The following is a 22,830-nucleotide window of genomic DNA, read 5'->3' as shown; positions in this document are numbered from 1 at the left end:
TTGGGGGACAATGGAAACTCCCAGGAATCTACAAGGGTGACCATAGCAAAGACTCCAAGTAATGGAGGATATGCTTCAGTGTCTGAATCAGCCACCTTCTATAAGCAGGCAAGACTTTAAGTGTAAAATGGGGACACTAAAACAGCCACAAAACTTTAGATCTACAATTTCTCATGTCTGCAAGATGTGCTGGGGTAAAGATGGTGCAGAACATTTGGGAGTGGTCAACTAATGACTGGTCCAGCTTGAGACCCATGTCATGAGAGGTAGTCCACCACTGCCACTGCCTGAAGGTCCAGTGACCAGAGGCTGGATATCCCAGAAACCTAGAATAGAATCAAATACAATTGGAAAAAAATGTCAATGAAATTATTCTTAATGGTGCTCTCTTATACTCAGAGACCAGAATGTATCATAATCTTCATCAGAGAGGGTTCATCCAGCAACTGATGGGTGCAGGTACATATGCACAGCCAAATCTTAGTCAGAGCTAAGCAAATCCTGCAGAAGAAGGGGGACAAAGGATTATGGGCGCTAAAGGATTCAAGGACACTACCACAAAACCCACAGAATCAAATAACCTGGGCTCACAGACTGAACCAACAACCACGGATCTTGCATGGGACTGAATAGACCCACTATATGTATGCTATGGTGGAGTAGATTGATTTTCTTGTGAGATTCCTAACAGTGTCTCTATGTGGTGTGGGGGGTAGTGACTCTAACTCTTTTGCCTGCACTTGGAACCCTTATACTGGAATGCCTTGCCTTGTCCAGCCTTAATATGACAGGGGTGCCTAGTTTTATTGCAACCTGTTATGACAAGTTTGGTTGATGTTCCTGGGAGGCTTGACTTTTATAAAGGAAAATGAAGGAGGAGTGGATTAGAGGGAGAGGGAAGGTAGGGGGAAGGACTAGGACAAGAGGAGGGAAGGGGAACTGTGGTTGGGATGTAACATATGATAGAAGAATAAATTTTTAAAATTTAGAAAGTACAAAAAATAAATCACTGCATAGCAGCAGATCATTAGGAATCATTTTATTGATATTTTTTTCTATCCTAGGTCTCCCGGCTATCCAGTCTCTGGTTCCTGGTCATCCAGTGGAAAATGAGCTCCCTTTCTTTGTGGTGTGGGCCTCAACTTGATCATTTGTAGTCTGACCACTCCCACAAGTTCTGCTCCTCCACCAGTTCTGCTCCTCCACTGCTCCAGCACGTCTTGCGTTCAGGATGGACTGTAGGCCAAAGGATTTATGGCTGGTTGGTGTCCCATTCCCACCACTGAAAGTTGCCTGGTTACAGAAATGGCTAGTTCAGGCTCCTTATTCGCCAGTACTAGGAGTCTTCAGTAGGGCCACCCTAGTAGAATCCTGAGAATTTATACCACACTAAGATTTCACATGGCCCCCCAAATCATCTCCAATTCCTGTAGTCTCTCCCTGTATTCCTCCCCCTGCACCTGTTCTTATTAGGCATGTGGGATTGCTAGGTTGCAATTTTAAATTGTACTTCTCTAGTAAGTTGTAGTTTAATGTTTATTTCATGGGCTTCCTTGCTCTAGGCATATCTTCTTTGGTGAAGTGTACATAATGCTGTTTTCTCACCTGCTATTTTCACATCATTGGTTTCTTACACTTGATATTTTCATTTCCAACTTTGGTTAAATTTGCTTTTAACCAAAACATAAAGGAAAAATGCACATATTCATTAGGATTATTGAGTGCCCGATACATTATGTAAAGCTCAAATAACAGTAAAATTATATACATTTCAAATATTTATCATTTATCAACTATAAATAAAATCTCAGTCCTTTCACTGAAATATGAAATATCTGATTATATATATATATAAAATTCAGAATGTAAAAAAAATTTCTAAAATATAATTTTTCAAGAAGCTAAAATCCAAATAGCAAAGTATTAAGGCAGAATCATTAACAAAAAAAAAGAAAAGAAGACCTGAATAGACAATTCAGAAAAAAGTATACCTAAATGACCAATGGATATTTGAAAAATAAGTGTCTAATATTTCTAATCAGAAAAAATCAAACCAAAGACCCAATGAAAAAATCAGACCACCACAGAAAGTATTAGTGATAAAATACTGAATAAATGCAAAGGAAAATGTGAAGAAAATCCATGAGACTTGTTAAACTTTTTGAAAACTAAATAAAAGCAATAACATAAAATGGACCCACAATTAATTTTATACAGTAGAAAATAGTTCATTGGATTATAAAGACAGAACAGAATTAGAAAGAACTTTATCAAGAGCTACCACAATACTGCCACAACCCAGATACCTCCACTCACAAAAACTACATCTCAGGAATTAAAGACAAAGCAAAACAGTATCAGAGGAAAGAAAACTTTGACCAATCAGAGAGAAACTTGCAAAGTTGACACAAAGGTGAGATAGGCACAGGGTAAGGATCCCTTCTCCAAGGAATGAATAACGAAAGTCATAAGAAACTGTCTCAAAGCATGGAAGTAACCCTGTAGACATTAAAACCTAAGTCCCTGTCCAACAGACAGAGCAAACTGGCTCTATGAGGGCTCCAGTGAATTTAGTAGACCCATCATTATAAGCATGGATGCAAGCTATGTTTTCACTCTGTCACGTTGCCTCTCAACTGCTTACATTTTCCTTGGGCAGCCATTGAATGCTCCTATTGCCTTCAGATTTCTGTGATCTCCTCTGTAGCATGAGCTTCATCCCAGTGTTTCAATACTAGGGCTGCTTACAAGCAGTCACTCTTCGCCACACAGAATGCCTCTTGGTATTCCCTGGAAATCTATATGCAACCTCCATCAATTCATGACTCTTGGATTTTATATAACTGCAAAACTGTACATCATGAATGATGACAAGGTCTGCTGCTATAGTGAAATATAATTTGACTTGAAAAAGCGAAGACTATCTTGGGAACTGAATATAAGGAAATGAAATAAAATATCTTCATGAGTCTGTGTGATTAGAGAGATCAGGAACTTTTGCAATTATTAATTTTTGAGATAATAATATACTTAAATCATGAAATCATTTTTTCCTTTCCTTTCCTCCATCCAAATCTTTCCGTATACCCCCATTTCTGTCTTTTGAATGCATGCTTCTTTTTTTAATCAGTTACTGTTACTTGTTTATATGTATATTCCTAAATATATAAATATAGATCAGTCTGTATAATATTACCTCTATGTATATATTTCTACAGATGAACATTTTGTATTGGATAATTTATTGGTGTGCTCTTCCCCAGGGAAGACAATTTCTCCCACTCAGTGTTTTTTAGATGCCTGTTAGAAAGAATTAACTCTTGAACATTTTTAAATGGGATTGAATCTTTTTCACATTTTTTCCTAGCATAGAGAGAAGAGACATGCAGATTCCTGAAATGTTGTCACACATTGTTTGCCCTATTGTCCAATACATATTTGACATCTAATAATCAACAGTAATAACCAACCAGTCCTTAACTAAAACCTCTCTCTCTGTCTCTCTTTCTCTGTCTCTGTCTGTCTGTCTCTGTCTGTCTGTCTCTGTCTCTGTCTCTCTCTGTATCTCTCTCTCTCACACACACACAGAGTTTCTGTACACACACACACACATACACACACACACATACACACACACACACACACACACACACACACACACACACACACACAGTTTGTTATAGCTAATGGCCCCCTAGGCATTCTGTTTTAGTTATTTCTGCTCTAGAATCTCATTGCAAATTTGGCTAGGAGTTGTCAGTAAAGCCTGTAATTTTACATGAATGCTGTGCTGCATTGAAACTTTCTTTAAGTAAACTGGTCTATCTCTTTTATGTTCATTCACTCCTGCTGACGGTATTAATACAGGGTCAATATTCACACAAGTTCTTTGTCTAGGGTTGGGACTCAGACAATTTCCCCATCTGTATTACCACATCCACTGATATTGCCATTGCTCTGTCCTTGACGTGCAGCCATTTCTAAGAGACTTGTTCACAGCAGATTGCTTGTCTCTCTTCCTGCCATCTAGTCTGTTTTTTTTTTTTTTTCTGTAATGTTCACTAGGCCATAGATACAGGAGCTGTGATATAGATGTATCTTTTTTTTTAAACTCCAAAATTTAGTAGACATTGGATAAACTTAATTCTCCCCCAAATTCAATTATTTATTATTTTCAACATTCTGTTTTCTTTTTTCCCCTTTAATTGAGAATACATACAATATGTCCTGATTACTGTTTCCCTTCCCAGTTTCTTCCCACCTCCATTTCCTCCCTTCCATCCAGATCCACTCTGTTTTGGGATTGTTAGAAAATAAATAGGTTTCCATGGGATAAAAATAAAACGATAAAACAAAAACTAACACTTAAGAATAGGACAAAACAAACAGAAGAAAAATAGTCCAAGAAAGGAACTAGAAACAGATACAGACACAGAGTCTGACTGCTTTGCACAATCAGGAATCTCATAAAAACTAAACCAGAAGCTAGTGTATATAAGCAAAGGACCTGTAGGATAAAAAGAAAGAAAAAAGTTAAAAATATAGAAATAACATGAAATATAGAAATTAAAATATAAAAGGGGAAAACTCTTACATAACATTACGAGTTAAGGAATCTTCAAAAATGCTATTGAGGTTTTATTCATTTATTTATTTTTTCTGTTGACCATCTGTCACTGGGCATGCAGCCTACCTTTAAGAGTAGTGTGTTTCCTCAGTGTGACTGCCTAAAAGAAAACTAAATTTTCATTTGCAAATGATTATCAATTGGCAGTAGCTTCTGAGTTAGGGATGGAGGTATGTGTTCACTTTCAGCTGTACAACCCCATCTGGTGCCTATCCCTGAAGGTTCTGTGCTTCTGTGAAAGCTGCCTAAGATTCTGGGCATTTGTATGTGAATTCATCTGGACCTGCTGAGTTGGAGAGCCTTATTTACTTGTGCTCCTTTCTCCCTCTAGTCCTTACATTCAACCTCTGTACTGACTAGTTTTATGTCACCTTGACACAAGCTAAAGTCATCAAACAGGAAGAGAAGTCTATTAGAAAATGCTTCCATAAAATCAGATTGCATGAAGTCCTGTAGGGCATTTTCTTATTCAGTGACTGATGTGAGAGGACTCAGTCCATTGTGGGTGGGCCACTCCTGGGCTGGTGGTCCTGAGTGCTATAAGAAATCAGGCTGAGCAAGCTAGGGGAAGCAAGCTAGTAAGCAGCATTTCTCCATGGCCTCTGTGTCAGCTACTGCCTCCAAGATTTTAACCATGTTTTACTCCATGTCCTGAGTTATTTTATGGATGACCAGTAATGAGAAAACATAAACCCAATACATCTTTTCCTCCCCAAGTTTCTCCAGTCATTGTGTTTGATCACAGCAATAGTAACCCTAATTAGGACAGCTTCCTTTTATGCTGGGTCCTGAGGGGAATTATTTGATTGAAATATCTCTTTTAAGACTATGATTTGTAATGTCTTTCACTATCTGCATGATAACTGGATATGGATCAATGTTTTTATTCCCACATCCTGCAGGAGGAAGCTTCTCTGCTGATGGCTAATCTAGAAACTAAAATATGGCCGGGCGGTGGTGGCGCACGCCTTTAATCCCAGCACTCGGGAGGCAGAGGCAGGCGGATCTCTGTGAGTTCGAGGCCAACCTGGTCTCCAAAGCGAGTTCCAGGGAAGGCACAAAGCTACACAGAGAAACCTTGTCTCAAAAAAAAAAAAAAAAGAAAAGAAAAGAAACTAAAATATGGGTATAGCAACATGTCATTAGGAATAACTTTATTCCTTTTTTTTTTTTTTTTAAGCAGTAGCATTTGGTTTTGGTCTAGGTCCCTGAGCTATCTAGTCTCAGGTTCTTGGTCACCCAAGAAGTGATAAATATGAGTCCTATCTTTTGAAATGAGCCTTAAGTAAATCAGATATTGCTAGGTTAGTCCCAAGATTCGTGTCATGATTGCACTAGTAGCATATCTTGCAGGTGGGACAGAATAGTAATCTGAGGGTTAGTGGTTGGCTTGATCTTTCTTCTTTGGTAGCATGCAGAGTACCTTCCTCTACCAAAATTTAAGAATGTAGAGGTGAAAACTATATCTACTCAAGAGTTCAAGTTCTCTCATTCAGTGAGTTGTGTAATTGTTGTCTTCAGCAGTGGGGTCTTACTGTCCATTTGTGAAAAGCAATATATGGACTTGGCAACAGCCTGGGTTCTTTGGGGATTTTTATGGAACTCCTTTGGCCAACAACTCAATTAGATATAACCCAATCCAAGTATTGGAAGCTTCATTTGGTGATAAGATAGCAAGTTAGAGCTTCATCTACCCATATTTGAGGATTTCATAAGTGTATATATTATAGGAAGCTTCTACTGTATTAGGTTTCCATATTACCCCTCAAATGATCCTTAATTTTTGCTGTTTCTCTCCCCAAATTCTTTTTCTCATTCACTTCTTCCATTCTGCTCACTCCTTGATTATCTTGTTTCACTCACCCCATTACCCATACCTATTCTATTTTCTTTTTCTAAGATGATCTATCCATCATGCCTAGTCACTTACTCTATACCTACCTTCTGTGGTTCTAGGCTTTGCAGTTTGATTATTGTTGACTTAACAGCTAATAGCCACATATAAGAAAATACATATCACACTTCTCTTTCTGATTCTGGGATACCTCACTCAGGATGATTTTTTTCAGTTCAAATTTGCCTGCAAATTTCAAAATGTCAGTTTGATTTAACTGTGCCATTTTGTAAATGTACCACATTGTCTTTACCCATTTTTTTTTCTGTTGAGGGACATCTAGTTTGTTTTTTGAGTTCTTTGTGTGTTTTGGATATTAAGCTTTATGTATTTTGATATTGAATGTACAGTTTGTAAAAATATTTTCCCATTCCATAGGCTGCCATTTCGTCCAAATGACAGTGTCCTTTGCTATGCAGAAGCTTCTTAGTTTTATGAGATGCCATTTATTAATTATTTATCATAGTACCTGTGCTAATCGTATATTATTCAGAAAGACTTTTTCCATATCAGTGAGTTCAAGGCTGTGAGTTCATAAAAGTGAGTTCTTTTCTTTCTCTTTTATCAGTGAACCTGATTTTATGATGAGTTCTTTGGTCCATTAGGAATTGAGTTTTATGCAGGGTAACACATATGAATCCATTTGGATCCTTCTACTTACATCTGCACAGTTTGACCAGCCCCATTTGTTGAAGATGACTTTACTTTTTTTCCAGTTTGTATTTCTAGTTTCTTGATCAAAAATCAGGTGTTCACAAGTGTGTGGATTTATGTCTGGGTCTTCAGTTCTATTACTTTTACTGGCATGTCTCTTTTTGTGATAAAACCATTGGAGTATACCTTGAGGTCAGGAATGGTGAAACTCCCAGCAGTTGTTTTTATTGTTTGGAATTATTTTAACTATACTAGGTATTTTGTGCTTTCATATGAGGCTATTTTTTTATTTTAACATCTGTTAAAAATTGTTTTATATTTTTGATAGTGATTGCATTGAATCTGTAGATTATTTTTTATATGGTGGCCATTTTTACTATAATAATCTTACTGATTTTTGAGCATGGGAGATATTCCCATCTTTTGATAATTTCATTGATTTCTTTCCTTGGTGTATTAAAGTTTTATCAGACAAGTCTTTCTCTTGCTTTGGTAGAGTCACATCACGATATTTTATATTATTTGATGCTATTGTGAAATGTGTTATTCACCCTAATTTTATACCAGTCCATTTGATATTTTTATGTAGAGACACTGATTTTTGTGAGATAATTTTGTATCTGGCTACTTTGGTAAAAGTGTTTATCACCTGTAGCTGTTTTATACACCTAAATATACTATCATATCAACTTCAAATCAGCTTCTCTCTTTCCAATTTGAATCTCCTTTTACTGCTTCCATTTTTTATTGCTGTAGCTAAGATGTCACATACCATACTTAACAGGTATGGAGAGAATAGACAATCTTGTATTGTTCCTGATTTTAGTGGATTTCCTTTGCATTTCTCTCCATTTAAATTGATGTTGGCTATGGGCTGCCTTTAACTGCCTTTATTAAGCTGAGGTATGTCCCCTTGCATCTCTAACCATTCCAGGACTTTTATAATGAAGGGTTATTGGAGTTTGTCAAAGGCCTTTTCTGCATCTAATGAGATGATTATATGGTTTTGTTTTTGTATTTTGTCTTTCAGTTGGTTTATATGGTGGTTTGTATTTATCAATTTAAGTATGTTGAACAATCTCTGCATCTCTTGGATGAAGCATATTTGATCATGGTATATGATATTTTGTATATATTGGTATACTCTTGGAATCAGTTTGCAAGTATTTTGTTGTGAATTTTTGCATCTATATTCATAAAGGAATTTGTTCTGTAATTTTCTCTCTTTGTTGGGTTTTTATATGGTTTGAGTATTAGGGTAATTGTAGCATTGTAAAACAAATTGAACAATGTTCCATCTATTTCTATTTTGTGGTATAATTTATGAGTATTGACATTAACACCCAGGTTCATAAAAGAAACACTACTACAGCTTAAATCACCCCCACACACTGATAGTATAAGCCTTCAACAACCCACTCTCACTAATTGATAAGTCATTCAGAAAAAAATTGTGCATCAAATGCTGGAGCTAACTGACATTGCAAAGCAAATAAACCTAACAGAAATTTATAGAACATTTCAACTAAACACCAAAGGATATTAATTTCTACTCAGTACCTCATGGAACTTTCTCCAAATTGACAACATAATGAAATACAAAGCAAATCTCAATAGACAAAAGAAAATATGAATAACATCTTGCATCATATATGACCACTATGTATTCAAGTTGGATGTCAACAAAAACAGAGACAATAGAAATCTTAAAAACTCATGAAAACTGGAAAACTCCCATAGGAATGAGAAAATGGGTCAAGTCAGAAGTTAAGAAAGAATTAAAGGCTTTCTATAATTGAGTGAAAATGAATAGAGAACATAACCAAATATATAGGAAACAAGAAAGGCAGTTGTATGAGTTATGGTCATTTTTGTAATTATCTAGATAAAAAATGGAGAGTTCTTATAGTAGTAATTTAACAGTTCACCTGCAAGCTATAGAAAAAAAGAAGAAATCACACCCAAAATTGTAAAACATAATCATACTCAGGGTTGAAAATATAAGAGTAACAACAAGAGCAAAAATACAATGCAAAAAATCAAAGAAACAATAAAATGGTTCTTTAAGAAAATCTTAAACATTTATAAATTATTATCCAATTTTACTAAAAGACGGAGAGAGAATAACCAAATTAACAAAATTAGAAATGAAAAGGATTATGAAATAAAAGACACCAGGATATCTAGAAAATCACAAGGACATACTTTAAAAATCTCTACTCCACCAAAATGGAAAAATCTAAGTAAATACAGATAATTTTATCAATACTTACCATTTACCAAAGTTAAATAAAGATCAGATAAGCAATTTAAACAGACATCTAGCACCTAGTGATTTAAAAGTAGTAATTAAAATTCTACCAACCCAAAAAAGCCCAGTGCCAGATGGGTTTATTGCAGATTTCTCCTTAAATTCCTATGTTATGCTCCAACCTTCATTGTATCCTGTTTGGAGGCAAGGTTTCTAGGAGACTAAGGCTAGATGAGGTCAGAAGGATGGTTCTGACTCAATATAATCAGTTGCCTTAGAAGAAGAGGAAGAAAGATGTCTCTTCAGAGATATGCATCAATTAGACACTGTGTGAAGACAGAATGGGAAGACAGATGTCTGCAAGTAAAAAAAAAAATTGTCTGCATCAAAACCCAAATATACTGCTATCCCAAGTACAGATTTCAGTGCCCAAAGCTGTGAGTGCATGGGTTCTATTATTTAAAGTTTTCTTAAAGTGGAATTTTGGTATGACAGCCTAAGTAGACAAGATATATCCTACAAATTCTCAGAAAAGACTAGAATGAGGATTGTCATATTATTGAAGATACACAACAACAACAACAAAACAAATGGAAAAGAAACCCAACAGTTAACAACTTATATTTTAGCACTGAGTGCTACACTACAAAGAAGATAAGAATATTTATTTGCACCATTCTTAAAATAATATTGACAATTACAGTTAGCACAGTATGACTGAAGGTCTCATCAAAGGCATTGAGAACTAAGATAAATTCACAAAACTGCTACCACTATCAAAATATGAGTGTTTATATTAAAAAATAATACACAATGAATCTCCAAGGAAATTCCCCTAAATAATCACTAGATTGATAAAAACAAGAATATTAAAAAGACATTGAGAAAACAATTTATGTTTTTATAAATTATGATGAACATCTGGATCCTGAATGATCTTAAATATATACTTCTATAAAACCTTGAAATAGAAGATGTAAAACAATGTCTGAAGGATTAAAGTGCTTACACCTAAAAAATGTTTAAAAAAAACACACTTTGAAAAGTGCTCACTCAACAGTTGGAAAGAAATACGATGTTCAGGATATGAAAGACTCTAACTTCTTCAAATTTATGTTCATCTTTTAGAAAAATTCCCATTAAAATTGTTGTACATTTTTGTTATATGGATTATTGTTCTAATATATATTAAAGCATGAAATAAGCATATGTTATAATGTTTTGAATAAGAATATAATAAATAAATTTAAACAATCCTGTGGTTTATTTATTTAGTTCTGCTGATCATGGCTGTCTTATACTACTAGAGGAATAAAACATAGGTCAATGGAATAAAAACAGGGATACAGAAGTAACTGCACCCGAAAACACACAAATGGGGAATTTCACATAGGAAGTACAGATTTTCTATATCTTATGCTACTGAGATTGATTAATTTCATATGGAATCTTGAAACTTAAGCAAAGTCTTAAACATAGTATAGACAAACAACAAAAAATTGAAAATTCTTAACAAGGAAAGAGAAATAAAATGTTTTTGACATATTATTAACTAAAGAGTTTATATAATTGAAAGAAAATATTGTATATTATATGTGTATATAATATTTATAAGGATAATAATAATTTGGACTCCTTCAAAAATATTTTAAGGTGATTTCATAAGAATCATATTAAATTTACAAAAATACCTATATTCTTAGGGAAATAATAGCAAACTACACATCTGAGAAAAGATTAGACCATAAAAACAACTATTTGTTCACCTGAAAAAAAATGGACAGAAGATATGATCAGAAAGACATTTGATTGTAGAAGCTGCTGAGTTAAATCAATATATATATATACATTTTAAAGGTATCTGGACTTCAAAGTTTGTGTTTAAGGATATGTTGCTTTGGAAAAGAGGTTCTGTTTTTGTTTCCACAGGAAGCAAGAGGCTATGGATTTGTTCCAGTTTAAGATACATCAAGTTTGATCATACAAGACCCTCTGAAATTTCTCCAATGACACCATTGCCAAGATCATCCAACATCCAAAATCAGCTTCAAGGCAACTGGCTCAGACAATGTAGCCTCACAGGCTATTCTAGTCAGGATTTGACCATAATTCTTAATTTTCTTAGGATCCCCATAAGAATACAGTGCCCTCTATCAGGAGGAAGTAGCCTAGAAAATTATGCCCACATTTCCAAACAATGGATGTTTGTCTTTGTTTAGGTTGTTAGTTACAAATTGTTATTGGTCATAATCAATATCTTTCTAAAAGAAAAAAGGGGGATGCAGAAATATATGATATAGATATGATAAAACAAAAGGGTAGATTATTGTGCCTACTTTTAAAGAGCAACAATTTGCTTAAAATATTTTACATTGTTATGTATTTTAGTATACTGTTACAAATTTAAAGTTAATTTTGTTATATTGAATGTATATTTCTACTATTTTTAAGGTATTATGTTTGTGCAGCTCATTTAAAATTACAATGTATAATTAAGAATTAACAGATTAATTATTAGTCATCCATGATAATCAAACTTATAGTCATATTAGTTGAATTTTCTAGGTATACATAGATACATTTCAATTACATAGGTAATCTTCAAACACTTCAAAGACCTACAGGATATGGCATTTTAAATGTTTTAAAAACTTAGACTTTCTGAACAATGAGACACATTTGCTCCTGGCAGCACCAATTTACTTCAAAGAGGAAGATGGGCGTCGAAGACACTCTGTATAGAGTTCATCTTCTTGACAAAAATAGCCATTTGGACAAGAAACTATTCTTGCCTGGACTGCTTGATGAAATGTTGTATCAACTGGACATGTAGGACCCATAGGAAGGTGATCACTGAACTTTGTAAGGCAAAATGATCCTTCAGGTTCCTGCTTCACAGAAGAAACTGCCAGACATTCTACAGGACACAGAGAGAAATGACTGATAGACTCTAAGTCTATAGACTAAAAATGGATGCCCCAGATTTCTCTCTCTTCCCTCCTCCTGCCGCTTCAACCTTCCCCCAGTTGGTATGTAAAATGAATAAAAAAAATTCTTAATAAAAACTGAATTTGCTCAGAAGGGAATAAAAATGGATGCCCCAACATTGAAGAACTTCAGGTGGCTCTCCAGGCAGTCAGCTGTTTCTGTCATCTAGATTTTTGGAAGTTGCTTACAATGCTTTTCCTGTTTACTTAGTAATATTGTATCCTGCTGATGTAGTTGAAGACTAGATAGTTATAATTATGGTTTTCCTTGGATATGATAAGTGATAAGGTAGATATGAAACCTTAGACTCACAAATATAGGATAGATAGAATATTTCCTTTGATTTTGCCATATACAAATAGACTAGATATTATAAATGTAATTTTTGCTATATAACTGTTTTGCTATATGTAATTTTACTATGTTGAAGTTAAAACTTTCCTTTTGAATAGAAAGAAAAGGGGAAATGATGGGAATGTCTTTCTGTATGCTGTGAATATGTTGCTCTGATTGGTTGATAAATAAAGCTGTTTGGCCTATGGCAAGGCAGCTTAGAGGCAGGCAGGAAATCCAACAGATAGACAGGAAGAGAAAGGAGAGGCAGAGAAGATGCCGCTAGTCGCCGCCATGAGAAGCATGATGTAAAGGTACTGGTAAGCCACGAGCCACATGGTAAGGTATAGATTCATAGAAATGGGTTAATTTAAGATATAAGAGTTAGCTAGCAAGAAGCCTGCCATGGCCATAGTTTAAAAATAATATAAGCCTCTGTGTGCTTACTTGGGTCCGAGTGGCTGCAGGACCAGCAGGTGAGAGAAATTAGTCCTGACTGTGGGCCAAGTGGGACACAGAAAAACTTTCAACTACATATGTGTCTCATAGATATGTAATTGATACATGTGTAGACAAATATGTGCTTGAGTTACCTATGAATAGATAGTTAGATGACCAGATAAATGATATAGAGCTAAAGTCAAACACAAATGATGGTGGAAATGCAGAGAAGAGGCAGTACTCAAACACTTCTCAGTAATCATGGTTTGATGGATTCCCAGGAAAGGGAAATAAGTTTTTAGTTGATATAAAATATCAGCTTTATATTTAACAGACAAAGCTTGAAAACAGCTAATCTACAAGTGGAAAAATATATTGCCTCAGCAATATGATAGAATCAATGATCGACTTAGGCAGAATCTTGTATGAATAAAAAAAATTTGAGGACCGATCAAAAAATAAAATCACCAATAATTGTATAGTATTTGATTTCATTGCTTTTTAAAACGACAAAAACATAAAATATTTACTAAATTAAAGAAGTAATTTTATCTTATGAATTGGCTATACCACTTTGTAATGTTAACACAAAATTCACCAGCTCAACATATTCCAGAAAAAATTGCTCACCAATCTTTATTGAGTCACTATTATCCACATTTGCTAAGTTATGGAATCAGCCTAATAATCCAACTTCACAAGAATGGATACAGAAAATGTAGTTTATGTCGCAGTGGAATTTATTTCAGCCATAAAAGTCTTGTTTTTAGGAAAATGAATTTGACTAGAGGTTATCATATTAAGAAGTCAATCTCAGAAAGATTAAAATTGTTGTTTTCTCTTTGGTGGGTACTCCTAGATATTACAGATAAAAAATCAAACATACATTGCGATTTGATCAAGTTATATATAATATAATATGAAAATAGAAGCAAAGCTGTGTAGAAACAAAGGTAACTGATGCTGATATGAGAAGAAAGATTAGTAGGGCATGGGAAGAATATTTTCAAGTTCATTATATATTTCAAGAAAATGACCTTAACTAAACATATATAATCAAAATGTATATCATCATGGTATACAAAATCATTATTTCACTCACTAAAATGCATTGAACATCTTCATACATTGAATGTATGAAGGAATATAATCGTATTATACATGGAAACCATGTAGGGTGTTATCTTGCAACTGTTTTATATCTGGACTCTTTTAATGACCTAAATATTATACTGTAGTATAATTATTACAATATAACCACTAGGAACAGCAGCATAAAAATTGCATGGGATTATGTCACAGCACACATTTCTAACATTAAACTTATAACTATATTAAATTAAAAGTTTACATAAATTTAAATGATCTGCTAACTCCCCATGGGAGGCATTACTTTCTTGTAGGAGGGAATGGGGAGTGGGTAGGAGGTGGCTGGAGGGAAAGGAGGAGGGAAGAGGGAGATCTTTGGTATGTAAAATGAATAAAAAAATTTTTTAATAAAGAAAGTTTTTAAAAAGTTAAATGGTCACATTTAAAGATTACTGTATCAGTTACTAAAGTTCTATATTATATTAAACCCTGTTTATTCCCTCATAAGTTTTGAAGAATTTAAACATATAAACTTTAAAATATGTGTGTATATATATATATATATATATATATATATATATATATATATATATATCTCATAACTCAAATATCTAACATTTGGATGATATCGTAACACTTTGACAATATATTTTAGTTTGCTTGACTTTACATACATACATATATGTGTATATATGTACTTATATATATTCATAGATATTTTCTATGCGTTTTTTTCATTCATTTATATTTAATTATTAAGTATCACTGGCTGGGTTAGATATTGTATCCCTTCTGTCCATATTTCTAGCAAATAATTTAGTGAATTTAACTTTGTAAATCTTTAGAATACAGATGAATGCATTGGCCATGCTGACATAACAAATGCATTTTTATCCCATATATTGATCTAGTAAGAAAAGTCCTGAGAGATTGGACCTGCAAACATTTTAGTTTTCAGAGTACTTACGGAATACAAGTATGTCCTTGTCCATCAGGGGAAGAGAGGCCACATGCTAGGATTACTGACAAAATAGATAACAGATGGAGGGAATATGGAGATGTTGTTTTTATAGGATATATTTATTTGTCAGGGAACAGGTGGTAGCAGCCACTAGGTAGCTGATTTGGAATTATCTTCAGCTTCTGAATGGAAAACAGTCTATAGAAAGAGAGAACATCACACTTAAGTAATTTTAGGGATACATAAAATTCCAAGTTAGAAACTCTAGAAAAGGGACAAATTTGGAAGTCAAATTTTCAAAACTATAAAAAGAGAGATTTCTGATTACAGTAGGAAAAATAATAATTCAGTTCTCTCCTCAACTGCTTTTCATATTCATTCCATAAATATAAGCCACATAGGCCTAAATATCTTTTGCCTCCAGTAATTCTTCGGATGTTTTTATTTCTTTCATACATTGCCTAGAATGCTGACTTCAAGTGTAAATTCCTGGAATAATAATCAAATATTAGGAATTACTAGGTTGTGTATCTTATGTGGCAGTTGGAAACTCATATTTTTCTGATGTATATCTATGGTACAATTTAAATCCATATAATTGTAATTATTATTTTTTAAATATTTATTTAACTTTATTTTGTGTGCATTGGTGTGAAGGTGTCAGATGCCCTGGAACTGGAGTTACAGACAGTTGTGAGCTGCCATGTGGGTGCTGGGAATTGAACCCAGGTCCTCTGGAAGAGCAGCCAGTGCTCTTAACCAATGAGCCATTTCTCCAGCCCCAATAATTGTAATTATTAAAGCTAGCTTAGAAGCACTGTGCTACACCATGGAGATGTCTAGTCTGTCAGGAATAGCCAAGTGTCTCCACCTATGGAGAAGATGAAGTAACAGTAGGAATCTGCAAATACTAATCAAAACAAAAATTGATATCTATGCATCTAACGTAGGCTGCTTCTTTAAGCTCAAGTTTCATCACCCTGTGATTTACAGAACAAACAGAAACTAATAAAATCAATTTTCTCTAGGGCATACTACAATTTACAATTATCTAACGAGTCATTTTCTTAATTCTCAGTAAACAGGGCCGTGAAGCAGAAAGCACATGATTTGAAGCAATGATGATGAGCCCCATTGAGAGCCATTTTTAATAATGGGTCACCTCTTCGACCTTAGAACTGGGGGAAACTAGGTTAGTTCTCTAAGGTGTACTGGTTATAACCCTTGTAGAATTAATGCCAACTAGGCTAAAAAGAGGGAGTGGGTAAATTACAGCAGTGGCTATGCTGTGAGTTCTCTTTCTAACCTTCACTAAAGCTGAAGCCAATGTGCTCATTAATTCTTCATTTTCTAAAGTTAATTAACTAGTGTATAGTTCATTGTCCTCATTTTGAAAAATTGAAATAGTAGTACCTTATTAATATAAGGTGTTACAATGATTATTTTTCTTATAAAACTGTAAAACTGACTAAAGAGATAATATCTAACAAATTATATTAATATTGTTTAAATTCATGTAATCACAATTATCATTTATAATTATTACATAATTACAGTAGTGAATAAGGTCAATGTATATCTTCACATAACAATGTTTCCAAATGTAGTCAAATTCTAAGTGCTACTCAAAATGCTGTTTTAAGATTCTCATGTCCAATATCAGAACATAGACCTCTGCTCTTTGGGCATTATCACCTCTTATGGTACCTTCATATACCTATAAGAAATATTCAGGGTGTATCCTGTGATTACTGCTATTTCCAGTAATTATACACAAAATCTAAAGGAAAGTGTTTTAAAACATTTTTGGTAGATTAACAACATATCATGGAGATGACGGCTATGTACTGAATTGAACATGTCCTTTATTCTGATCCTATAGTGTTAAAATATTTGTTTCATAATTCTTTTGATAATGAGGAGTATCAAAACATTACGGCAAAATAATTGACTATGCCTTCTTTTTATTCATTATTCTTTTTATTTCTAAAGTGTGTGAAAATACAGGCCAATCTTCAGATATGTAAATATATTGCAATATTTAGGCACAAATTTCTTCATCAAAGATATGATTTTTATTTGAAACATCATTCAATTAATGTTATAAGTATTCAAAATGTGATCTAGTAACTCTGCTTTTCAGTTCCTAAGGAAATACAATCTACAGTTGTAACTGAATTTTCAGGATCATTCTTATCAAATACAAATAAAAAAATATTTAATTTAAATCAATTAAAAAAATTAACACATTTTAAAAAACATATTAAGATCCGAACATAGTAGCCCATGACTGTAATCTCAGAACTCAGGAGTTTGAAATGGGAGAATTACACATGTTCAGGTCCAGCCTGTACTACATATACTTCCAGACTTGCCTTGGCTACGGTGTATGTCACAAACAATACAGAAAAAAAAATTAAAATAAAGAACAAGATGGAATCAATGCAAAGATCAGATTTTCAAATAGTTGCTTACATGTTTAGAACATTTTTTAATATTCAAATTAAAAATTATACAGCCATTTCCACAAAGAATTTTTGACTGATGGGTGTGCAAATACCAACAATGTCCATCAAATGGAAATGAGTAGATTTTATTTTTAAGTTAAGTAAACACAGAAATTAAAACCTCACAAGCAGATGAGTTTTCCTACTTACATGAGATGAAGATAATTTATTTTTATAATTGATCTGCTAATTAAAATTGAATTATCCTTTTGTTTCTATTGACTCATTGTTGCTGTGATAATTTCTGCACATATTTGCTTAAAGTCTGAGTTATCTCTTTGAATTTTAATTTAATATTTTCTTCTCTTTAAATATTGATAAGTATTCATGATACTTTGCTAGTAATTTCTAACCATATGCTTCCTTCCTGGAAATAATATTCACTCCTGAGCCCATGTTGTTAAGTTTCAATGTTTACTTCTGCTACCCAGATCACTGTTGGGACCTCCAACCCAGAGATCAAATGGGTATAGATGCCCCTGGAAAAATAAGAAATGGAGCATCCAAAATTGAGGAAGTCTTCTTTTGTTGCTAAAATGTTACCTATCCAAAAGCACGTTTTAACCATTAACCTCATAAAGCAACTCATGAACTTAGCATTATCTTACTTTCACTCCTTCACCTCTTAAAATCCCTCATCTTATTATTTTTATTATACTTGCTAATTGTTCCCTAATTTCTTCCTTCCTTCTCAAGTGTACCCACACAAACATAGGTCCATTCTCTCACCTGGAATCTCACAACATCTTCTTAAAGAGTCATTGCAGACTCTTAAGTGGCTTATAAAATGTATTTTCCAATTTCAGCAGTAGCAAAATTCCTATGTCAAATTATTATTGTGGTGGTTCTTGGCCTAAAGCATAGCAAGACTTCACTGATAAACTCTATACTACTTATTAAAAATTAAAATCCACTTCATGAACCAGGTTTAGTTCTTTAATCTTAACCACTTTCGCTCTTTTTTCAATTTTTAGTTGAAAAAAATGATTAATTTAATGATTAAATGATTAAAAATGATTAGTTTAATTTGATGAATGTTGTAGCACTTTTATCTACATTGATAACTATTCAGATAATGGCCACTGTGGCTTCTACATAACTTTCGATTTTTTAGCAATAAAACTTCAAGTTTAATTTCATTCCTTATTATTGTCTCACCAATCTTGTCCTTCACTAAAGAATCATACCCATCTCCAACACCCCAAAAAACTGCCCAATGAAGAACTTCAGTATCCCACAACCTAGTGGTACAAGCCTTGAGGGAAGTTCTCTGAAGGTCACGCAGAAAGGTCCAATCTTGGAGGCCAGCCTAACATGTACAGAAAAACCTTGATACAAAAATAGACACAGACACACAGACAGAGACACAGACACACAGACACACAGACACACACACACACACACACACACACACACACACACACAAAATTGGTTATTTTAGTAACAAAAAAACAAATAAAGGTAATACCCTTAATTTACTTTTCTTATTGGGTTCATAGTCACATATAAGAATTGTGTAAGTAGCTATATTTGCCTTGTAAAACATAATCTCAGCAAAAAAAATATTTAACTCATTATTTTAATAGATTTTACTTTCAAATTAAGCTTTACATTAAAACCAGAAAAGCTAATTTTCCAAAAATCTAGTTAACTGTTATGGATAGAATCATTTCACACAAGGTGTGCAAAAACCACAAATGATTGATATTTCAGAGATTATGAAGACCTATTCATAGTAGATAAAAGTAAGTATTAACTAAAACATTAAACACACTTCAAATTAAATTGTCCTGAAATACTCACATAGATTCATATTATTAAGTTTAATTTATTGACTAACCATCATTTAAACAAAATAATTACAGTCTTTTTTCCCAAATCCCCAAGGAAGAATGAACTACTTGTGAGAAATAAATCAGGCCTCATTGTATCTCATCAACTCATCACAGAGTCATACTTGAGAAAGAATTATTTCCTCAAAGAAATTAAAAAAGATGAATGAATCAATATCTTAAATGAAATATTTTCCCGTCGAGAATGAATGATTTGGCGGTGGATATAGAGAAGTTCAATAGCTGTCCAGTTCTGACTGTGATAGAGTAAACAGTTGTAGCAAGACTTCTAATTGGTCTTAATAATAAAAACCTGGAGACAGATAGAGGTGTAAATTTGTTATAGCACAAGCAAGCAAAATATCACCACAAACAGTTTTGTTAGGAGGTAAGAGAGTGGAGCAGAGAAGGGAAACTAAAGGAATGTGGATATGTTGAATATTATTGAGCTCCAGATCATGTCCTTGTTTTATAAGCAAGTGTGACATGCTTAACATGATAAACATTTAGGATTTGTTAATTATGTGATATATTGCAGTGAGAAACACATCACAGTGATGTCTCATGTCCTTTACCAACTTATCAATATATCTTACTGCCCCGGCCAGCGGGGTGTCAACGGGGGCGACCCACCTGCGGGAGAGAATGAGAGGGATGGGGGAGACAGGAGAGAAGACAGCAAGACAGTGTGTTCTGATCAAACTGCAAATTTTATTCTCCTCACCAAGGCTTATATAGCATGGGAGGTGGCAGGAAGGAGGGAAGGGGTGCACGACGTGCCATACGTGCAGGTAAAGGGGGACGTGCAGGTGAAGGGCTACGTGCAAGTCGTGCAAGTCGTGAGGCTGCTAGGTGGTAAGGTCACTGGTCAGGGCCCATTGTTCTGTTGCTATGCTACCTGACCTGCCTGACCTGTTCTTTATCTTTGGGGGCATCTGGTTTAGGGTAGGGGCTTGTACTCTGGCCTAGCTAATACTTTTCCATGGTCTATGTTTGGTCTCTGACATCTTACTACCATGACTAATGTTTCTGTTATCCAATTATCTGCATTCTTTTTCATAACTTGTTCCATTCAGAAGATAAAATAGGTTCCAATTCATCCCACTAACACCAGAAAGATGTGGAATGTTTCATAATATAGCATCACTCAGTTTTAAAGCCAAAGAGACTTACTGTAATTTTACCAGAAATCATTTAGTCAGTTGGCTAAATTTGCCTTATACAAAACAACAAATGGATGTATCCTTCCCTATCTATTGTGCCTCTCAAAAATAAAATGGAAAATTAAGTTCTAAGATTGTTTTCCTATTGTGGATCTAAACAGCAATCATCAACAATTTATACCTAAATTAACTATTTCTAATCTCTTTATTTATTATATAGACAATACATTATCAGAAGCTTCAAATATTGTAATTTCCATTTATGACTATCATATTCTAGTGATATTTTAAATTCAATGGACATAACACTAGTATTTTTTTTTAAACTTAATACATAGAAGGGGCCAGAGATATGGATCAGAATTTAAGAGCACTTGCTGGTCTTCCAGAAGATTCAGGTTCAATTCATAGTATCCACATGGTGGCTCACAACCCTCTATGATTCCAATTCCAAGGCTGACATTCTCTGGCTTCTGTGGACACTAAATGTACTTACACACAAGCATACAAAACATAAAGTAAAATAATGACAAAAATTAATTACAAAGAAATGTTTCAAAAGCACTGGTAAGTTCATTTACAGTGTATGCATTTCATATTCAGACAAAATTCATAGTTCAAATTTCAGACTTATGTTAACTTTCTCCATGTGTATTTTCTAAGGTGATAGTGTGAAAAAAGCCAACAGTTATTTATAGTGGACATCAGTAGTGCTGTGTAGGTAAACTTGATGATAACAGTATCTGAATCTGTCTTATTTTCAGTATGTTTTCATTTATGTGGCATTCCTATATTATTATCTCTATAATAATTTTACATATCTTTCTTAAGCCAATGAGAAATTAATTTAATTTTCATACACTTTGCTTATTTTTCCAAATACTAATCATAGGGACTACTACTGGTTCACTACTCGTAAATAGGAAAACATCTTTGTGGTTTCTGTTTTTCCTTTACTAGGAGTGCTGTCTTTCCAGGACAACGTGCAAATATGCAGGCCTTTGTTGTTTTCTGGAAGGTGATGAATTAATTTTATTTGGTTAAATTGAATTGAAACGATGCAATTTTGTCATTTCTCATTTTTTCTGTATTGGAAAACACATTTACCTCTGAACCCTGTGAGATATGCAATTGTTCCAGTAAAAAGGCATAATTTATGTTTCTTCCCCTCATGGGGTTCACATCATTCAGAAACACATGGTGAGGTTTGCAATGAGCCATCTAGAAGATGGCTCGGTGGGACATCTGACAGTTTGCACCAAAAAAAGAGGAGGATCTGGAATTTGTAAGGCTGACCTACAAAAGGCCGCAAAAGAAAACCACCTCTATAGCTTGATGTTTTCCTTTGTCAATAAAACTGGGGCCACAAAACTGTAATATAAACAGGTGGTCTGTGTTTGGCAACTTCTCACCTATCATTTTTGTTCTGCACCTTAGGTGACATTTCAGCTTCATTATGTTTCTATTACATTATAGGGTGCAAAAAACAAAACACAAATTTGTCTACATATAAGGTTGAACAAATGGAATTAAACTCTCTGTGAAATCACTGAAGGGAAAATATGCTATACTGGTAAATGGTTTAGAATCTTATATGTATTTTTTTTAATAAATATTATATTATTCACTGAATGTTGTACCTAATTTCATTTATTATTACAGGTATATATGATCTTTATTTCTGAAAAAAATGCCCACAAAATGGAAAAAATAATCACTAGATTTTTCATATCAAGTAATATGGTGATATTTTATTTGTACTGAAATGTGATTATATTTGTATGTTAATAAATAAAGTTGCCTGGGGGTCAGAGCTAATAACAAGACAAAGCAGAAGTCTGGCAGTGGTAACACATGCCCTTAATCCCAATCACATGACAGGCAGATCTCTGTGTGTTCAAGGATGCTACCAGCATGGAGACACATGTTCTTAATCTCAATACCAACCACAGAAGATCTGGAGGTATGTACAGGCAGGCAGTGACGATGTGGTCATGTGGTTGGGTTTACAACCAATGAGAAGGCAGAACAGAAAGTCAATAAAAAGCACAAACACACAGGAAGTAGGTCTCTTGCGGAGAGGTAGGACA

Source organism: Peromyscus eremicus, chromosome 9, assembly GCF_949786415.1.
Source record: "Peromyscus eremicus chromosome 9, PerEre_H2_v1, whole genome shotgun sequence".
Taxonomy (NCBI): domain Eukaryota; kingdom Metazoa; phylum Chordata; class Mammalia; order Rodentia; family Cricetidae; genus Peromyscus; species Peromyscus eremicus.
The sequence above is the reverse complement of the archived record's forward strand: the minus strand, read 5'-3'. Positions refer to the sequence as shown.